Here is a 21024-nt window from a genome sequence, read left to right on the forward strand (position 1 = left end):
CTTGTCGTAGATTTCCATGCCTTTCTTTCTCAGCAAGCCCTAAGTGTTCTAACCACAGTGATTCTGATGAACAGCATTTCCAGAGCTGGTAGTCTGGGCTGAGTTAGAGAGATTTGAGTCGCATCAGCACAGAGTCCAGGCCAAAGTCATGGTGAACTGGCATGAAAAAAAAACACAACACAACACAAACACAGAGCAGCCAGCTGCCAACCACCTCAAAATTGTACCTAAATGACCTGCTGTTCATAACTCCATTTCTCTGCATTCCTTTCTGACTGTAGACCTCGGCCACTCAGATCATTTTCAATCTTAAATAATGTTATGGACCATCCACAGGAGCAGAAAAGCCAACAAACTCACAAACTACACTCTGTTTACAAGTTCACTTCCAAGGCTGATTATTTATTTCTTTGATTAAGAATTTCTATATCCTTAAGAGGACCTTAGTAATTGAAAACTGCTTTTATTTCACTAATATGTAAATACTCCTGACTTTTATAGTAGGAGTCTCGTCAAATATTTTCATGGTAATTCCTCTGATGAAGATAGAAGATCTTAATTAACCAAATAATTTATTATGAATATAAAGGCATAGAAAAATGGAATAAATATCATTGTTAATTGTTCTTTCCTTCTGGAAGATTGTTTGCTCTGTAGCAGTAATTCTTAAACTGGGGTTAAGAATTAAACCATGGTTAACTGGTGTTAGTAGGTATTTTGGGAAAAAGAGAAAGGATTCTGTGCTCGAATAACTTTGGGAGACTTTTCTTTGAACAAAATCAAGCAGGTGTTATTACTGTAGAAACCGTCATAGCTTTATTATTTTTTGAAAGTTTTATTTGGCCGTGCCCCACGACTTGCAGGCTCTTAGCTCTCTGTCCAGGGATCAAACCTGGGGCCCCTGCAGTAGAATCATGGAGTCCTAACCACTGGACCCCCAGGGAATTCCCCCATCATAACTTTTAATATACTAGTTTACGTTATGAATCTCCAAGAGGAGACTGAGTTTGTAGGAACTCCTAAGGCTGTTTGCACATGAAAATTTTCCTTTTGCCAACAAACTTAATATCTTGTGGAACACCAGTGTTGCAGGCAGTACAGTGTCTGAAATATTGTCCCTGGCCTATACTGGTAGGTCAGTTGTGATGCCTTGATACCCACAGATTTAACTGAGTAGTTAATAAGCCACTGATCATAAGCATTCATAATTTGACCTTTCACGTCCTCATGGCTGTTTGGAGTAGAAGTGGACACCTGATCCCAGGTGTCTGGGACTGGCCAGAACTGAGAAGCATGAAAAAGGCCAGCCACTTATTAAACATATAAAGAGGCTGCCATGAGAGAATAGGGTTCTTGAGGGTCCCTGAGTAAATCATAGACATGCATAGGTAGAAGTTTTGAGAAAGAGGCAGGAAAGATATGCAGAGTGGAGGGTGAGATGGTTGATGGGCTGTGTCAAGAGTTGTGGAAACAGAGACAGGGCATGTGAATCACCAGTGAGGAGGTAAATTTTGACTACCTGCCCTGGAGGGGCAAGGAGGTAACCTCATCCCTGGAGCAACTTGGGACCTTCCCATTGCTTTTGCCAGACTGGGACGTGCCCTTTCCTGGGTTCCTCAAGATAGTCTTGTACTTTTTTCCAGTGACTTATGGTTATAAACTTTCTCATTATCCAATACATTCTCATAAGAAATTCCATCATAATTTGAAGTAAACTGAGAACTCTTCACCTTCCAACTTAAAAAAAGTCGGATGAGCACTTCTGGTGTATTCCAAAGGCTACTTTTTTCCTATTAAAAATACTTTTTTTTTCCTTGCAGCAAAATTGATGCATAGAAAAATTAAAAGTGCAATAAAGTCCAAAGCAGACAATAAAAATTACCTACAATTCCCCCCAACCTGGATAATCACTGTTAAATTTTAATGTATATCAGTGTAGCACTCTTTCTCTTTCTAATTACAGAAGTGGGAGCACTCTGTTTATGCGATTTTGTGTTTTTTTTCACTTAACTGTTGTAAATATCTTTTCCTTTTTATCACAACATATTTAATGGTTAAACCATATTCTATTGTGTGTACAATTAATCACCAATGTTGGACATTTTGGGTGTTTATTTTTTCACTACTATAAACACTTCTGTGATCAATAACTTCGTAGCTAAATGTTTGCACATGTATGTGATTGTCTCTCTGATATAGTCTTAAAAGTGGAGTTACTGGATCAAAGTGTAAGCACAGTTTTAAGGATTTTAATTCTTAGGGGCAAATTACCCTCCAGAAAATCTGTGCTGATTTACATATCAAATCCAGCGTTCTCAGACAGTCAAGCTCTCTTTTCTGTGGCTTCTCTCTGGGAGCTTTTCACTGCTTCTGCATCGATATTGCTTGTCCTAAACTTGCAGCGCTGGCTCTAGCCACTTCGTCTCAGAACACTATCCCAATCTTCTCTTTCTTTTTCTGCCACTGGATCTCCCTCGATCGAATTGCCTATTGAGCAGTAGAGGAGAAAAGTGAACCCAAGTTTTTTTTTGCACCCCATCCAGCCTGAAGGAGGCAGCAGTAGCAGCAAATTAAACTCAAGCCTTACAAGATTTGCTTTCCACTAGGAAATGAAAGACCCACAAGGTTCAAGGAGCCCATTAGTGGCAAGAAAATTAAGAGCATAAACCCAGAAAATGCCCGTAGCTTGCAGCTTGGTATTACATGGTTGCTTATGGTTCATATAATCGCTCGTTTCTGAAATGTGTTTAAAGACAATGACAACTCCAGTTGCATTCCTGATATTCTACCTAGCGCCGACCACCTGTGGCCCCAGCCAACAATCAAAGAAGGTTGTGATAAATGCTACATGAGAAAATAACAGGGGAATAAAAGCATCAGTGCTGATTTTTATTCTGTAACTTTTCTTCTTAAGTGTTTAGGGGAACAGGGACTGACACGCCTATTTGTGGCCTTCAGGGTCTCTCCTACTTCCTGAGGAGCATTCTTATTTTTGCATGGCCTTCTTCCATACTGCATATCACCTCTTTTTCTTTATTCCCCCAAAATACTACTAGTATAAGACTGTTGCATGAAGTAGATTTTTCTGAGGGTTTGAGGGGTATTGCAGGGTAATTGCAGTGGAGTTTGTCAAACTTGCAAGGTCTGGGGGAACAGTCCCCACACGACTGTCCTCATTTCTGACACCAACTATAATTTCAGGGGGCTCCAGAAGGAGTCACAGTGTTACCAAACCAAACTTGGGTCCACTCACCCATGCACAGTAAAGCCAATCTACTGACACCAGGTTGTGGTGAAGGAAAGTGCAGCTTTATTTTAAGGCACCAGACAAGGAGAACGGGTGGCTTGTGCTCAAAAACCCCCGAACCCCCAAAGGGTTTCAGCAAAGCATTTTTAAAAGCCAAGTGAGGGAGGACGGTCGCAGGAATGTAATCAGCTTGTGTACAATTCTCTGATTGGTTGATGTTGAGGTAATAGGGTGGTATCACAGGGATTAACATCAGTCCTTAGACCCCACTAAGCCTGGGGGCTACATGCTTATTGTCATCAAGTAGTTAAAGTCTTCCACTTGGTGCGGGTTTTTGCATTTGTAAAACAACTCAGATATCTAGGTACTTCAAAGAGGAGCTAAAGCAGAGGATATAGGGGGAGGGTTCTGCCCTGGGAAGGCCCCATAGGGTCTTGCTCAGTTAAAACAGAACCCATTGAAAGGAGAGGGATACAGGTTAACATCACCCAAGGGAAGAGATGTATAGGGCAGAGTCCAGGAGGAGTCCCAAAGTCAAGCTTCCAACTGTCCTTTCCCTGTTGAGTCATGATGCTGTTACCTCCTCCTGACCACAGTGTGTGACAGTATGCAAAGTATTGCCCACCAGGGAATCCCACTCGAGCCTTCGGTGTCCAGACTTTTTATTGGTGCTCATTCACACACTGCTTGTGTGACTAACATTTTATTTTTATTTAATTTTAACATCTTTATTGGAGTATAATTGCTTTACAACGGTGTGTTAGTTTCTTCTGTATAACAAAGTCAATCAGCTATACATATACATATATCCCCATATCTGCTCCCTCTTGTGTCTCCCTCCCACCCTCTCTATCCCACCCCTCTATGTGGTCACAAAGCACTGAGCTGATCTCCCTGTGCTATGTGACTGCTTCCCACTAGCTATCTGTTTTACATTTGGTAGTGTATCTATGTCCATGCCACTCTCTCACTTCGTCCCAGCTTACCCTTACCCTTCCCTGTGTCCTCAAGTCCATTCTCTACATCTGCATGTGTGACTAACTTTTAGTCTGCAGACCTCTCAGAGGTTCAAGCTAATACCTTTAGTCTCCAATTTCTCTGGACCTGGGAATTTATACATTTCCCAAAGCCTCCATTATAAATCACATAGTTAGACCATTCAGTGACCAGATCCCCCTGAATGGCGTTAAAGAACCCCACAAAGACACTCCTGTCACGTAAAACATTCCAGGGGCCTACAGATCACCTCCTAGTAGCCAAGGGGCAAAAGCCAGATCTCTCTTTGGGTAAGGTTAATTCCTCAGTACACAATTACATTAATGAGACGTTTCTAGAAACTTACTGGTCAATCTTAAATCTCAGTAACTGGGACCACACTCCCTATTAATTATGTTTTTCAAGGTTCTCTCTTTCTCTAAACTTCTTAATGTCTCCCTTTTACCTCATTTCTGGATGTATATGCTGTTTTTGTCAGGCTGCCCTTAGAAATGTAAAGTTCTCTCTTTACTATGCAGAACAATCCATCTCTTTTGGATTTGCCCCAGTACAACCAGATTGAGCCCTGGAAGGCCTTTCTTGTCCTAAAAGCGCTTCAACCAATGAAGGTATTTTCCTCAACAAAAGAACCGTCTATTCTTGATTCATGCCACTCTTTAAGAAGGCAAATACTGAATGAAAGTAACCATCAGCCATAGATTTCTATACCCAGTTAAACTATCTTCAAAAAAGAAGATAAAATAAAGACGATTTTAAACAAACAAAAGTTGAAAGACTTCACTACCAAAAGTCCCTTACTAAAGGGACTTTCAAAGGATGTACACTGAGGAAGAAGGGAAATGGTCCCAGAAGGAACATCCATGATACAGGAGAAAAGTTGAGTAAACAAATAAACTAAAAGGTTAACAAGTGGGTTAATATTTTTTATTTTTTTCTGTAAGATTTATTTATTTTATAAATTTATTTATTTATGGCTGCATTGGGTCTTCGATGCTGCGTGTGGGCTTTCTCTAGTTGTGGCAAGCAGGGGCTACTCTTCGTTGCGGTATGTGGGCTTCTCATTCAGTGGCTTTTCTTGTTGCAGAGCACAGGCTCTAGGCATGCAGGCTTCAGTAGTTGTGGTGCATGGGCTCAGTAGTTGTGGCTCGCAGGCTTAGTTGCTCTGTGGCATGTGGGATCTTCCTGGATCAGGGCTCGAACTGCTGTCCCCTGCATTGGCAGGCGGATTCTTTTTGTGGTGCGCGGACCTCTCACTGTTGTGGCCTCTCCCGTTGCGGAACACACGCTCCGGACGCGCAGGCTCAGCGGCCATGGCTCATGGGCCCAGCTGCTCCGCGTCATGTGGGATCTTCCTGGACCGGGGCACGAACTCGTGTCCCCTGCATCGGCAGGCGGACTGTCAGCCACTGCGCCACCAGGGAAGCCCGGCAGACGGATTCTTAACCACTGCACCACCAGGGAAGTCCATGATTGCTTAAACTTTAAGTTCAAGAAAACCGGTCTGGATGGCAAACTGTACTTTGTAGTGTAGTTTAGTAAATGAACAAACAAGATCACAGAGATCAGCTTCTCTTTAGAATTGATTGCTTTGGAGCTGGAAGAGCTCACAGAGCTTTTCTATACCTGGTAGAAGAAATAGAGAATCAGGAAAGTACAACAGAGCTGCTGTGTTCTGACATAGAGAGGTGGGGCCATTCAAGAGCTCTGACCAGATCTCCTGACTGTCAGAGGACTGTGGAGATTTTCAAACTTGCAAAGCTGACCTGTTCTTCTCCACCTTGGGCTTCTCCACTGGGGAACTTTTGTGAAGCCTCTTTTATTTTTTTATCTTTATTTTTTTACATTTTTTTCACACCTTTATTGGAGTATAATGGCTTCATGGTGTTGTGTCAGTTTCTGCTGTACAACAAAGTGAATCAGCCATATGTATACATATATCCCCATATCCCCTCCCTCTTGAGCCTCCCTCCCACCCTCCCCATCCTATCCCTCTAGGTTGTCACAAAGCATTGAGTTGATCTCCCTGTTCTATGCAGCAGCTACCCACTAGCCATCCATTTTACATTTGGTAGTGTATATATGTCAGTGCTACTCTCTCAATTCATCCCAGCTTCCACTCTCCACCCGTGTCCTCCAGTCTTTCTTTACGTCTGCATCTTTATTCCTGCTCTGCCACTAGGTTCATCAGTACCGCTTTTTTAGTTTCCAAATATGTACGTTAGCATATGGTATTTTTTTTCTCTTTCTGACTTACTTCACTCTGTATGACAGACTAGGTCCATTCATCTCACTACAAATAACTCAGTTTCATTTCTTTTTATGGCTGAGCAATATTCCATTGTATATATGTGCCACATGTTCTTTATCCATTCATCTGTCAATGGACATTTAGGCTGCTTTCATGTCCTAGCTATTGTAAATAGTGCTGCAGTGAACATTGTGGTACATGACTCTTTTTGAATTATGGTTTTCTCAGGGTATATGCCCACTAGTGCATATGACCCAGTAGTGCTGGGTCATATGGTAGTTCTATTTTTAGTTTTTTAAGGAACCTCCATACTGTTCTCCATAGTGGCTGTATCAATTTACATTCCCACCAACAGTGCAGGAGCTTCCTTTTTCTCCACACCCTCTCCAGCATTTATTGTTTGTAGATTTTTTGACAATGGCCATTCTGACCGGTGTGAGGTGATACCTCGTTGTAGTTTTGATTTGCATTTCTCTAACAATTAGTGATGTTGAGCAGCTTTTCATGTGCCTCTTGGCCATCTGTATGTCTTCTTTGGAGAAATGTCTATTTAGGTCTTCTGCCCATTTTTGGATTGGGTTGTTTGTTTTTTTGATATCGAGATGCATGAGCTGTTGTATATTTTGGAGATTAATCCTTTCTCAGTTGCTTCATTTGCAAATATTTTCTCCCATTCTGAGGGTTGTCTTTTCGTCTTGTTTATGGTTTCCTTTGCTGTGCAAAAGATTTTAAGTTTAATTAGGAGCCATTTGTTTATTTTTGGTTTTATTCCCATTTCTCTAGGAGGTGGGTCAAAAAGGATCTTGCTGTAATTTATGTCAAAGAGTGTTCTGCCTATGTTTTCCTCTAAGGGTTTTATACTGTCTGGCCTTACATTTAGGTTTTTAATCCATTTTGAGTTTATTTATGTTTATGGTGTTAGTGAGTGTTCTAGTTTCATTCTCTTACATGTAGCTGTCCGGTTTTCCCAGCACCACTTATTGAAGATTCTGTCTTTTCTCCATTGTATATTCTTGCCTCCTTTGTCAAAGATAAGGTGACCAAATGTGCATGGGTTTATCTCTGGGCTTTCTATCCTGTTCCATTGATCTATATTTCTGTTTTTGTGCCAGTACCATACTGTCATGATTATTGTAGCTTTGTAGTATAGTCTGAAGTCAGGGAGCCTGATTCCTCCAGCTCCGTTTTTCTTTCTTAAGATTGCTTTGGCTATTTGGGATCTTTTGTGTTTCTATATAAATTCTAAAATTTCTTGTTCTAGTTCTGTGAAAAATGCCATTGGTAATTTGATAGGGATTGCAATGAACCTGTAGATTTCTTTGGGTGGTATAATAATTTTCATGATGTTCATTCTTCCAAACCAGGAGCATGGTATATCTCTCCATCTGTTTATGTCATGTTTGATTTCTTTCATCAGTGTTTTCCAGTTCTCTGAGTATGGGTCTTTTGCCTCCTTAGGTAGGTTTATTCCTAGGTGTTTTAATCTTTTTGTTGTGATGTTTTTTGGGGTTTTTCTTGCAGTACGCAGGACTCTCACTATTGTGGCCTCTCCCATTGCGGAGCAAAGGCTCCAGATGCGCAGGCTTAGTGGCCATGGCTCATGGGCCTAGCCGCTCCGTGGCATGTGGGATCTTCCCAGACCGGGGCACGAACCCGTGTCCCCTGCATTGGCAGGCAGACTCTCAACCACTGCGCCACCAGGGAAGCCCTGTTGTGATGTTAAATGGGATTGTTTCCTTAATTTCCTTTTCTGATCTTTCATTGTTAGTGTATAGGAATGCAAGAGATTTCTTTGCATTAATTTTGTATCCTGCAACCTTACCAAATTCATTGATTAGTTCTAGTAGTTTTCTGGTGGCATCTTTAGGATTTTCTAGTATAGTGTTATGTCAAGGGCAAACAGTGACAGTTTCACTTTTTCTTTTCCAGTTTGTATTCCTTTTATTTCTTTTTCTCCTCTGATTGCCATGGCTAGGACATCCAATACTATGTTGAATAATAGTGGCAAGAGTGGATCCTTGTCTTGTTCCTGATCTTAGAGGAAATGCTTTCAGTTTTTCACCATTGAGAATGATGTTTGCTGTGGGTTTGTCATATATGGCTTTTATTATGTTGAGGTAGGTTCCCTCTATGCCCACTTTCTGGAGAGTTTGTATTACAAATGGGTGTTGACTTTTGTCAAAGGCTTTTTCTGTATGTATTGAGGTGATCGTATGGTCTTTATTCTTCAGTTTGTTAATATGGTATATCACATTGATTGTTTTGCATATATTGCAGAATCCTTGCATCCCTGGGTTAAATCCTACTTGACCATGGTTTATGATCTTTTTAATATGCTGCTGGATTTGGTTTGCTAGTATTTTGCTGAGGATTTTTGCATCTGTGTTCATCAGTGATATTGGTCTGTAATTTTCTTTTTTGTGGTATCTTTGTCTGGTTTGGTATCAGGGTGATGTGGCCTCGTAGAGTGAGTTTGGAAATATTCCTCCCTCTGCAATTTTTTGGAAGAGTTTGAGAAGGATAGGTGTTAACTCTTCTCTAAATGTTTGATAGAATTCACCTGTGAAGCCATCTGGTCCTGGACGTTAGTTTGTTGGAAGATTTTTAATTACAGTTTCAATTTTATTACCTGTGATTGGTATGATTATATTTTCCAGTTCTTCCTGGTTCAATCTGGGAAAGTTGTATGTTTCCATGTATTTGTCCATTTCTTCAAGGTTGTCCATTTTATTGCCATGTGTTTGCTTGTAGTAGTCTCTTATGGTCCTTTGTATTTTTGTGGTGTCAGTAATAATCTCTCCTTTTTCATTTCTAATTTTACTGATTTGAGTCATCTCCCTTTTTTTCTTGGTGAGTCTGGCTAAAGGTTTATAAATTTTGTTCATCTTCTCAAAGAAGCAATTTTTAGTTGTATTGATCTTTGCTATGTTTTCTGCATTTCTATTTCATTTATTTCTGCTCTGATCTTTATGATTTCTTTCCATCTACTCACTTTGGGTTTTCTTTGTTCTTCTTTTTCTAGTTGCTTTAGTTGTAAGGTTAGATTTTTATTTGAGATTTTTCTTGTTTCTGAGGTGAGCTTGAATTGCTCTGGACTTCCCTCTTAGAACTGCTTTTGCTGCATCCCATAGGTTTTGGATCGTTGTGTTTTCATTGTCATTTGTTTCTAGATATTTTTAAATTTCTTCTTTGATTTCTTCAGGGATCTCTTGGCTATTTAGCAGTGCACTGTTTAGCCTCCATGTATTTGTGTTTTTTAGAGTTTTTTTCCTGTAATTGATTTCTAATCTCATAGCGTTGTGGTCGGAAAAGTTGCTTGATACAATTTCAATTTTCTTAAAATTTCCAAGGCTTGATCTGTGACCCAAGATATGATATATTTCGGAGAATGTTTCGTGTGCACTTGAGAAGAAAGTGTATTCTTCCGCTTTTGGGTGGAATGTCCTAAAAATATCACTTAAGTCTATCTGGTCTGTTGTGTCATTTAAAGCTTGTGTTTCGTTATTGATTTTCTGTCTGGATGATCTGTCCATTCGTGTAAGTGAGGTGTTAATACCCCCACTATTATTGTGTTACTGTCGATTTCTTCTTTTATGGCTATTAACATTTGCCTTATATATAGAGAAGCTCCTATGTTGGGTGCATAAATATTTATAATTGTTATTTTTTGTTCTTGGATTGATCCCTTGATCATTATGTAGTGTCCTTCCTTATCTCTTGTAACAGTCTTTATTTTAAAGTCTGTTTTATCATATGAGTATTGCTACTCCAGCTTTCTTGTGATTTCCATTTGCATGGAATATCTTTTTCCAACCCCTCACTTTCTGTCTGTCTGTGTCCCTAGGTCTGAAGTGTGTGTCTTGTAGACAGCATATATAAGGGTCTTGTTTTTGTAGGCATTCAGCCAGTCTGTGTCTTTTGGTTGGAGCATTTAATCCATTTACATTCAAGGTGATTATTGATATGTATGTTCCTATGACCATTTTCTTAATTGTTTGGGTTTGCTTTTGTAGGTCTTCTTCTCTTGTGTTTCCTGGTTAGAGAAGTTCCTTTAGTATTTGTTGTAAAGCTGGTTTGGTGGTGCTGAATTCTCATAGCTTTTGCTTGTCTGTAAAGGTTTTAATTTCTCCGTCGAATCTGAACGAGATCCTTGCTGGGTAGAGTAATCTTGGTTGTAGGTTTTTCCCTTTCATCACTTTAAATATATCCTGCCACTCCCTTCTGACCTGTAGAGTTTCTGCTGAGAAATCAGCTGATAACCTTATGGGGATTCCCTTATATTTTATTTTTTGCTTTTCCCTTGCTGCTTTTAATATTTTTTCTTTGAACTTAATTTGTGTTAGTTTGATTAATATGTGTCTTTGTTTGTTTCTCCTAGCGTTCATCCTGTATGGGACTCTCTGTGCTTCCTGGACTTGAGTGGCTATTTCCTTTCCCATGTTAGGGAAGCTTTTTACTATAATGGCTTCAAATTCTTTCTCAGACCCTTTCTCTTTCTCTTCCTCCTCTGGGACCCCTATAATTCAAATGTTGGTGTGTTTAATGGTGTCCCAGAGGTCTGTTTTCATTCTTTTTTCTTATTCTGCTCTGAGGTAGTTATTTCCACTATTTTATCTTCCAGGTCACTTATCCGTTCTTCTGCCTCAGTTATTCTGCTATTGATTCCTTCCAGAGTATTTTTAATTTCAGTTACTCTGCTGTTTGCTCTTTAGTTCTTCTAGGTCCTTGTTAAATATTTCTTGTATTTTCTCCATTCTGTTTCTGAGATTTTGGATCATCTTTACTATCATTACTCTGAATTCTTTTTCAGGTAGCTTGCCTATATCGTCCTCATTTATTTGGTCTTGTAGGTTTTAACCTTGCTCCTTCATCTGTAACATATTTTTTTGTTGTTACATTTTTTTTTTTTTTGATAGGTGGGGTGTATTTTTGTCTTACTGGTTGTTTGGCCTGAGGTATCTAGCACTGGAGTTTGCAGGTAGTTGGGTAGAGCCGGGTCTTGGTGTCAAGATGAGGATCTCCAGGAAGCCTCACTCCGATTAACATTCCCTGGGGTCTGAGGTTCTCTGTTACTCCAGCAGTTTGGACTCGGCACTCCCACCACAGGAGCTCAGGCTTGACCCCCAGCCTTGGAACCAAGATCCCTCAAGCAGAACGGCCCCAGTCACTGGGGGTTCCTCCCATCCCCTTAGGTGTCTGTAGTCCCCCACCAGTGTCTGGTAGGTGCCCTAGTTTTGCAGAGATGCGAATTCCACGTCCTCCTAGTCCACCATCTTGACTCTGTGCTAGAAATTGGGAAAAAAGTTCTATGTCCAAGATGAACAGTAGGAAGGAAATGGCATCCTCTGCTGTTGCAGCAGGGCCCCTGAAGCCTCTTTTATTTCAGTGCATGGTTCTCTTGTTGCCAGCAATGGCTGCACAGCTGTTTTCCTTAAAACAACAATACTTTTTTCCTCCAGAAAGTTTTGTGATCAGGTGACAATTATATCTGGACAAAAGCATTTGGGGAAACTTGAAGCCAGGACAAATTTATCTAAGATCATTGTTGTTGCTTTTAAACATGTGGCCAGCCTTGCAAGTTTATGGATTGGCTCCCAAAGTTTGTGCTCTGTGACTACTCTTTCTTGACAGGTTAGCAATGGAGAAGAAGAGAGACGAAGGCCACACTCCTGGGAAGAGCCGTGGGGGTGTTGCGAGATTGAGGGGTGTGTGTGTGTTTGTGTGGTGGGGTGTGTGGCTGTTGCTGGAGAAAGATGATTAAGTATAGGAGAGAAAGGAATGGCTGCCACACTTTTATATTTGGAAGCAATTTCAAAACTTGTATGTAGAGATTGCTATGCATGGATATAACTGGGAAAAGCCTCAGAAAGTTGAATGCCTTAGACCAGTTTCTGTTTCTTCCAAGAGAATGCCTGTATGGGTATGGTAGGTGGCCTCTGGATGTTCATGAATATGGTTGTTATATGTCTTCTCTTCCTGGGACTAGAACTCAGCCTGAGTGTGGCATTGGCCTCGACTGTGTGGATGGTGCAGGGTTTGTGCTGATGTCGGAGACTTCATGACTGACCCAACCTCTGTCATTGCCAAAATGTTCACAAGGACTATGCATCCTTTGCTCCAGAACAGCTGCTTTCATATGTCAGTAGTGGTGTATCTACACAAGTGACACTCACCTGTCACCAAATCCTGGTGAGCTTTTCTAGGGCCCTTGCCTCTCTCCCTCTCCTGGGTGACAAAGGTGTGAATTGTGTGGGGTTCAACTGAGGTGTTTTATTGAAATAGAGGGTTGTATTTCATTAGCCTCTATTTGGAAATGGGGATTGCAGAGGTCTTTTCTTATTGTTTGGTGTTATAAACATATGCAGGTGAGGAAGAGCAGAGGAAAGCAGTTCAGGAACTTAAAAAGGGTGGACAAATTCCTAAAATGTTAGCTCTGTGGTTCCATCTCGTAAGCCAAGTCTGACTGGCTGAGACACAACGAAAAGAATAGTAGGAAATTTAATTAGAGGAATGAGTAAAAAAAAAAAAAAAAAAAAGAATGGATATGAAAACCTGAACCTCCGAACACTTAGAGACTTCTGGAATTAAAAATACCTCAGAAATAGTTTTTTCTGACACTGCCTTGCAGATGAGCAAATAGAATGAAGATGTCCCAACATCTAGCCTGCTTTCTAGCTTAGGGCACATCATTAGAGAGCCTGGGAACTTGGCCTTGAATCGAGGACCTTTGACTGGACGAGATGGGGGTTTGCTTAAGAGCCTCCAGCTTTGTGCTCCTACCTTGGGGACATCTTCATTCAGTATCATCCCAGGTTCTCTGCCCAGATGATCCTAGTGATATCTAGGCAGAGATGATATGATATCTAACTTTTTATGTAATGAAAACTTTTTTTACTGTGTATTTTTGCATTGAGACTATTTTGTTATAGTGATTTAAGTTCTTTTGTCTTTTTCTTTTAAATCATTGCCCCGTATAGTATTATCTTCTCTTTTTTTCTAACATTTCACATTTTCTGCTTCTTTAACTTTTGCTTTCCAGTATCTGTTTCATGTGGTGATGATGAGGGTGACAATGACAGAAAATGGTTACATAGCAATCACTGTGTACTAAGCACTGTTCTAGGTGCTTATGTATGTAACCTCTGGAGGCCTGTTGTTATCCCCCTTTTATAAATGTACATGCACTCAGACATTTTCTTTTGATGAAAATAGATTTTAATTCTGATTTTTATTCACTTTTCACCCCAAGTTTTAGTTCCTTTCAAGTTTATCATTCTTAAACTTTTATTGCTAAAATTCTTTCTATTTTAAGGTCTATTGTCCATTATTTTCCATTTTCCTCTTATTTTTGTATTTTATTTGCTGAACTACCTTTGATAATTATTTTCTTTTTTGCTGCCTTAGGTTTAATATTATTTGTGTATTTTAGCCCATTAAAAAAAAATTCTTCCTTCCATACAGGAGACTGAGAAGAAGTTAAACAGTAGCAGGAGGTCATATTCAGACAAATCCAGGAAAGAGCCAACATTATGGGGGTGGGGGGAAAGATGGGGGTGAGACTGTCACAGGCTAAATAAGGGAGACCAAAGAGAATTAACAAAATATAACTTGTGAACCTTGGTTAGATGCTGGTTCTAGAACAGTAACAACAACAAAAAAATCCAGCCCAGCTAGCAAAGACATTCTTAGGGCTATTGAGAAAATTTGAATATGGACTAGAATGATTGTTTATTTTGCTAGGTGTAATAGTGGTATGAGAGTTTTGTAGGAGAATCCTTACCCTTAGGCCATGCATGAGAGAGATGGATAAAGGAAATATGGCAAAATGTCAATTATTGAATCTAAACAAAAGATGTATAGCTGTTGACTTTACTATTCCTCAAATTTTCTGTAGATTTGAAACTTTTTGTGATAAAAGAAAATACAAACTAAGCAAAAGGCCCTTGTTGATTATCTATTTTATATATAGTAGTATGTATATGTTAATGCCAAACTCCTAATTTATCCCTCCCCCCACCTTTCCCCTTTGGTAACCATAAGTTTGTTTTCGAAGTCCGTGAGTCTGTTTCTCTTTTGTAAATAAAGTTCATTTGTATCATTTTTTTAGATTCCACATATAAGTGATATCATTTGATATTTGTCTTTCTCTGTCTGACCTACTTCACTTAGAAGGATAATCTCTAGGTCCATCCATGTTGCTGCAAATGGCATTTTTTCATTCTTTTTTTATGGATGAGTAATATTCCACTGTATATATGTACCACATTTTCTTTATCCATTCATCCATTGATGGACATTTAGGTTGCTTCCATGTCTTGGCTACTGTAAATAGTGCTACAGTGAACATTGGGGTGCTTGTATCTTTTTGAATTACGGTTTTCTTTGGATATATGCCCCGGAGTGGGATTGCTGGGTCATATGGTAGTTCTATTTTTAGTTTTTTAAGGAACCTCCATACTGTTCTCCATAATGGCTGTACCAATTTACATTCCCACCAACAGTGTAGGAGGGTTCCCTTTACTCCACACCCATTCCAGCATTTAATAGGCTTTTTGATGATGGCCATTCTGACCAGTGTGAGGTGATACCTCATTGTAGTTTTGATGTGTTTCTCCAATAATTAGCTATGTTGAGCATCTTTTCATATGCTTTTTGGCCATATGTATGTCTTCTTTGGAGAAATGTCTATTTAGATCTGCCCATTTTTTGATTGGGTTGTTTGTTTTTCTGATATTGAGCTGCATGAGCTGTTTGTATATTTTTAGATTATAAAAGTAATGCATGAGTATATGTTTATTATTAAAAAATACATTTTTTCCCTCCTGTGAATCTTCCACTTGGAATTCCAGTACTAATTCTACTCTTTGTGCAATCCCCTTGAACATGCTCCCTCATTCGTCTGGATCCCTCAAATCAGCTCTACTACGCCCAGCTAAAAGGATTGAAAGGAAAGATAGGACCCCCATCACAGAGTATTTGAAGTGGTTACTTACTAGGCCTGTATATGCATATTAAAATTCTCTGAGTTGTTATGGCAGCTGTTGCAACTGAAAATAATTCAGCAAACAGGATCATTTTCTGTGTAGTTTATGGGCTCAGCAACAGTCCAGAAGCATTGGTATTTGAGTTACTGTTAGCCTGCTCAGCCAATCTCCACATGTCACAGGCTGGTAATTCGATCTATAGCTCCCTTGAAGTGAGTTTGCACTAAACACAGAAAGCTCTTTTTTTTTCTCCCTTTTTGCCAAACATTAAATGGACTTTTATGTGCGTCCTTTTTTCCCCTTACGAAATCGTGATTTGATTCAACAAAAATATTACACACCTTCCTGAGGGTTTTGTATCCTTTTCTCACAGCCACACATTTTCTGCAGCTGCCTGCCCTCTGTTCACCAGAAGGCCTGAGTCCCTAAGATGGGGAGAGACTAGCTTTGAATATAGCTGGGCCTAAGAAAGCACAGATGGCAGTGAGAAAAATATCTTCCAATGACTTTTCCTTTCAAGACTCAGGAAGTCTGCTGCTTCTCAGTGCTCTTATCATTGCTGTGAAGTTTTGATTTTTACTATCTCCAGGGGTGGCTTTCCAGGTGAATTAGAGCTGAAGCTGAAAGAGCCTCCTCTATTTAGAGAGCTGGAGGAGCCCTCCTCAGGATGGAAGCAGCCCCACCTGGCCTCTCCTGACCACCTTCCAGCAGCCAGGGCCAGGGGCGTGTCTGATGATGGAGACATTTGGAACCACGTCAGCAATGGAAGCTGGCGCCGTGTTTATTCCATCTGCAGATATGTAGATTGTGGTGGGTAGGGCAGAAGGCCTGATGATGCCATTGACTCACCACCATGCAATAGGCAGCCTGCTTTCCAGCCACTTTGCATGATATCCAGACTTCCTGGCAGTAAGACTGGTGGTTCATAGAGCCTGAAGCAGCACCTCTGAGCTCAATTGCTTCCAGTTTTTAATGATACCCTAACCAGAGGTTGAAATACCTAGGTAATAGTAGTCACAGTGATGTGCTATTTTGGGTTACTGAAAACTGAAATTTGGTTTTTGCTGAAGACAGTTTGTCAGACAATTTCGTAACTTTTATATCAGTAATATGAGGAGTCCTGTCTATCTAATTAGCCAGTTGTACTACAAGGAAAGGTTAAATATCTGTCTTCAGAGTCACTGAGTTCTTATAACATTTTAAGTTAAAATCCAATACTTTCTTCCCTAGAGACATCTAAACTTATTTGATCCAAGTTCAGGGATGCCAAAAGCCATTGTGGTTTAGATGATACCTATTTATGATTGACACAAATAGTCACAAGTGTACATAATCTTGAGTTGTGGGATCTTGCTGTCCATCTGAAAGGCCATTGAATAAATCAGAAATCTGTGCTTGTCTGGGGCACCCAAGCCAGGGGAAGTGGGAGTTTAGATGGATGAACTTCAGGGTTCAAGCCACATACACACGATATCCCAATAAACAAAAGCACCAACTACTGTAATCTACTTCTTGATTTTTCAAGACAGAGATTGATTATGAAGAAGGCAAAAAAAAAAAAAGAAGAAAGAAAAAATCAACTCAGAAAACCAACCAAACAAAAACACAACCACATATTTAATTATAACATTAATTTTGTGATCATTTCAAAGGGAGTATATAAGAGACATTAACTGGGTTCTAACTCTGGAACAGACAGGTCTCTGGCTTTGAACCCAACTCTTCAGAATGATGTCCCCCAGAAGGCCTTGCTTGTGCCTTGACACTTGACAGACAATACCTGAGGAGTAGGTTTTTCTGAAGCTTTCCATGGACAGATCTTGGAGGGCAGGCTTAGTGATACTGGCCCTGCTCATGCCCTTAGCAAAAGGAAGAAGGCAGATTGAAGGCTCCCCCAAACACTTAATGGAATTTTGGGATAAAATATTTAAAAGGTTAAAAAGCCTTTTTATAAGGGGGGAACTTCTGGTCTTCCTGTGGAAGATGACCAAATGCTATTAAAATATTCCCATTTCTGGTGAGTTAATCAATCCCCAGATATTTATAGCATGCCTTGCACAGTCAAAATCTGGATCCAGAATCGCTCATTAGAACAATTTCATCTGCAGAAAGAACTTCCCTACATCAAATGGCAAGGTCGTAACTACACACAAGAGCAAACTGCACAGCCCCATTTTAGCAGAGTGCCCGTTTGCAGCTTGCTGTAGGAGGGAGTGTCCTCCAATCCAGACACTATACTAAGAAATAAGGTAATTCAATGACAATAATAATTTTAGCTGCAGCTTAAGGGAAATTTACAGCTTTAAAATAGGAAATGGAAAGCAATAAGTAAGGAACTATAAAATAAATTGAGCAGACAGCTTTCTGTTACATTTTATACCCAGTGGTACATAGCATTTACTTTAGGAAATGACAGGCTTATTTAGAAGGCCAGCAACTTCTGGAGTTTCCCTCTTTTTTTAAAAATTGAAATGGAAGTGGGAGCAGTGTTGGATACACTTAAGGCTTAGATTTCTATTTCTTTTTAAGTTTCTAATTAGGGAGCTTTAGTCTGTGTCTAAAAGTTTTTTTTTTTCCTTTAATATTTACGTGCCATCTTATGGCAAAATAAATTTTACTGTTGATTTGAATCTGGGTATTATTAGCCATGTTTTATTAAATGATTACAGTTAGCCAGGCCCTATATTAAACACTACAATGCATTAGCTTATTTAATTAATTTAACATTATGATGTAGGTATTATTATTATCTACATTTTACAGATGAGGAAACTGAGGATCAAAAAACTTATGCTGCTTGCCTAGGACACAGCTACTAGCAAGTATTGTACCAGGAACTCAGATCTACTTGTCCCCAGAGCCCAAGATCTTCATCTATTCTGCTTTTATTCTATATCATGAATTTCACAATCTGAAGTGTGGGAACTCCTGGGAAGCCATGGGACAATGTTTAAGAAATATTTAAGGGTGCTGTATACATTGCAACTCCCATGTTGAATCATGATTTCTTTTAAATAAAGTTTCTTTAAAATAAATGCGAGAGGGGGTCTCTGACTAATGAACTCAGATCTCCAAACTGGCTGAAATTGTCATGTGCCATTCCTCCAACATTTGGACTTTAATAGACAAAGTGTGAGTGACCACTCCCTTCCCTGGGCTTCATGGACTTTAAAAATGTCCTGCCTGCCCTCAAAGTTAGAGAACTCTGATTTTTAGCATTGGTGGTGTGTGTTATCTGAATGGCAAGGGTCAGGGTGTAGGGGGAAGATGATAGGATCCGTAGTCTAAAGAAGATCTGGGAATCCTAGTAAACCCATTTCCATAGAGTCTGAGTATTCTCACCTTTAATGGAAATGATATCAATACCTATTAAATCAGAGTGTTGCTAACATTAAATTAGACAATGCATGTGAGTGAAATTTATGGGTTACTGTTTTTAGAGGTACTGAAGGTCTCCTCTACTGTTTGACCGCATGTGGGCTGGTACTTAACATCCTCTCTTTCTAAGACCTGTTAAAGTCTTTTTTTTTTTTTGTCTGGGAGTGCTCTATCCTTCAGGATCCTGGCAGGAAACAGATGGTGCACTCATACTGGGAAGAGTTTAATAAAGGGACTTTTTACAAAGGTGTGTGCTGGATTTAGGAAAAGCACTGAGGGATGTTGCAGTACCCCAGCAGGGAGCCATTTACCAACCCTAAGTCTGAAGGGGCAAGCAGAAGGAGTGTTTACCAGAATCTAGAGTTTTTGGAGAAAACCGTCTGACAGGAACTATGGCCTTTGGTGGAAGGATGCAGTCAAGCCACAGAAAACTACCAGGGAGAGATCTTGGGAAAAAAATTTCCTGACCTCACTTTTTTCCCTTGCTTTGATCTCCTGCAGGTACTCACCACTGGCTGAATCCAAATGGAAGCCAGAAAGGAAGGGAACTCTTGATGCATCCGTACAGGTTGGTCCCAAGGCAGAGAGCAGAGGAGAAGAGTGGAAAGTGGATCTGGGCAAGCAGAAGGTATGGAGCACAGCCTCATGGCCTTCCAAACATGTTAACCAATAATCTTTATCACTCTGGTCAGATTTGGCTTAATCGACGGTAATGCAAAATTATGTTGTCTTTAGTGGCTCTACCTCCCCTTCTGTATTTTCTCTTTTTAGAAACGTTCACTCTTCACTTCCAATCTGTCTTGTGTTCTTTTACTCCTCTAAGTCTTCTTGTGAAAAAAATGAACACAAGAAATTAATTCACACACTTAAATATCTTATGCCTAATTTTTATTTTTAAAAATGCATACTGATTTTCACTCCTGGGATGGCTAAGTTGCTACCAAACTGACTTCAGATGGAAAATACAAAGAACTACCTTTGAAGGCACTGGAAAGTGAATAAATGCAAGGAGATTATGGAGGGTGGTTGGCACTTGAAAGGACAAGGCAAGGAATTCCTTCCCTTATTTATAGTATTTTAGCTTAAGAGTTGGCTGTAGGCAATGTCCATAGTCTTTCTGGCCTGAAGAACTAGAGGAACGAGTTGAGAGCAGCTATAGCCATTGAAAAGTGAGGGGGAAATCTCTAAAAGGAGAGAGCCCGAGAGGCGAGCCCTAAATTCTGTGTATAAACTTCCCAAATTCTTGGCTGATCCCATGAATGTATGTGGCAGACTACAAGCAGCTCTGTAAAGGGTAAATGCACTAAACTGAGATAAAAGCTGTTGCTCAAGAAAGAGTCCTTTTTAATTTATTTTTTTGCAATTTTGCCAAAACAAAAATATCATACTCTTTGGGAGAAGTATAATATAGTTCAGAGTCCTCACAAGAAATCCTCCACAATATCCAGGATACCATCCAGAGTTACTGACATACACAAGAACAAGAATGGGGTTCTTGACCTCTTCTTAAGAGAAAATATAATCAGTATAGATCAACCCTGAGATGGCTCAGGTATTAGAATTATCAGACATGGATTTTAAGGCAGCTATTCTAACAGTAATTAGGGGAAATTTTATATCTTTAAGGGCTTGTATTAGAAAACAAGAAAATTATAAATTAATGATCTAAGGTACTAACCTTAGAAATCTAGAAAGACAGAGCAAATTAAAACCCCAATTCAGTAAAAAGATGGAACCAATTAAGATAACAGAAATCAATGAAACTATGTTGGTTACAAGAAGTGCACTTTAAATATAAAGACAGGTGTAAAGTTGACTTTTGAAAAGATAGAGAAAATTAATAGACCCATAGCTAGACTGACTAAGAAAAAATGAGCGAACACAAATCACAAATATCAGGAATGAAAAAGAGGATTAACTGCATATCCCATGGAGACATAATAAGACAATATGGTGACTACTCTTTTCCTCTGTGATTCCTGGGCTCTAGGATGCCAGAGTGCCCTGTCAACAGTCATAACTTATAGTTCAATGGGACTCTTGCTCTGTCTTCTGGCAAGAATGTACTCTTCAAGGGCCAATGCCTCCAACTCTGCAGAGCCCAGAATTGTGGAGATGGGAAGGACAAAATCCCCCAGTGAGTCACTGGAAGCTATGGCAAATGGGGTCTC

General features: G+C 39.8%; 1 protein-coding gene across 1 annotated transcript in view; it reads left to right on the forward strand.

The window, feature by feature from the left end:
- The window catches only part of LOC137210905 (uncharacterized), a 719095-nt gene that overhangs the window by 251253 nt on the left and 446818 nt on the right, over positions 1–21024 (forward strand). The window contains exon 4 of the mRNA XM_067712973.1: positions 19355–19481. The gene's annotated coding sequence lies outside the window, so the exon portion shown is untranslated. The remainder of the gene's footprint in view (positions 1–19354; positions 19482–21024) is intronic.

Source organism: Pseudorca crassidens, chromosome 18, assembly GCF_039906515.1.
Source record: "Pseudorca crassidens isolate mPseCra1 chromosome 18, mPseCra1.hap1, whole genome shotgun sequence".
NCBI lineage: Eukaryota > Metazoa > Chordata > Mammalia > Artiodactyla > Delphinidae > Pseudorca > Pseudorca crassidens.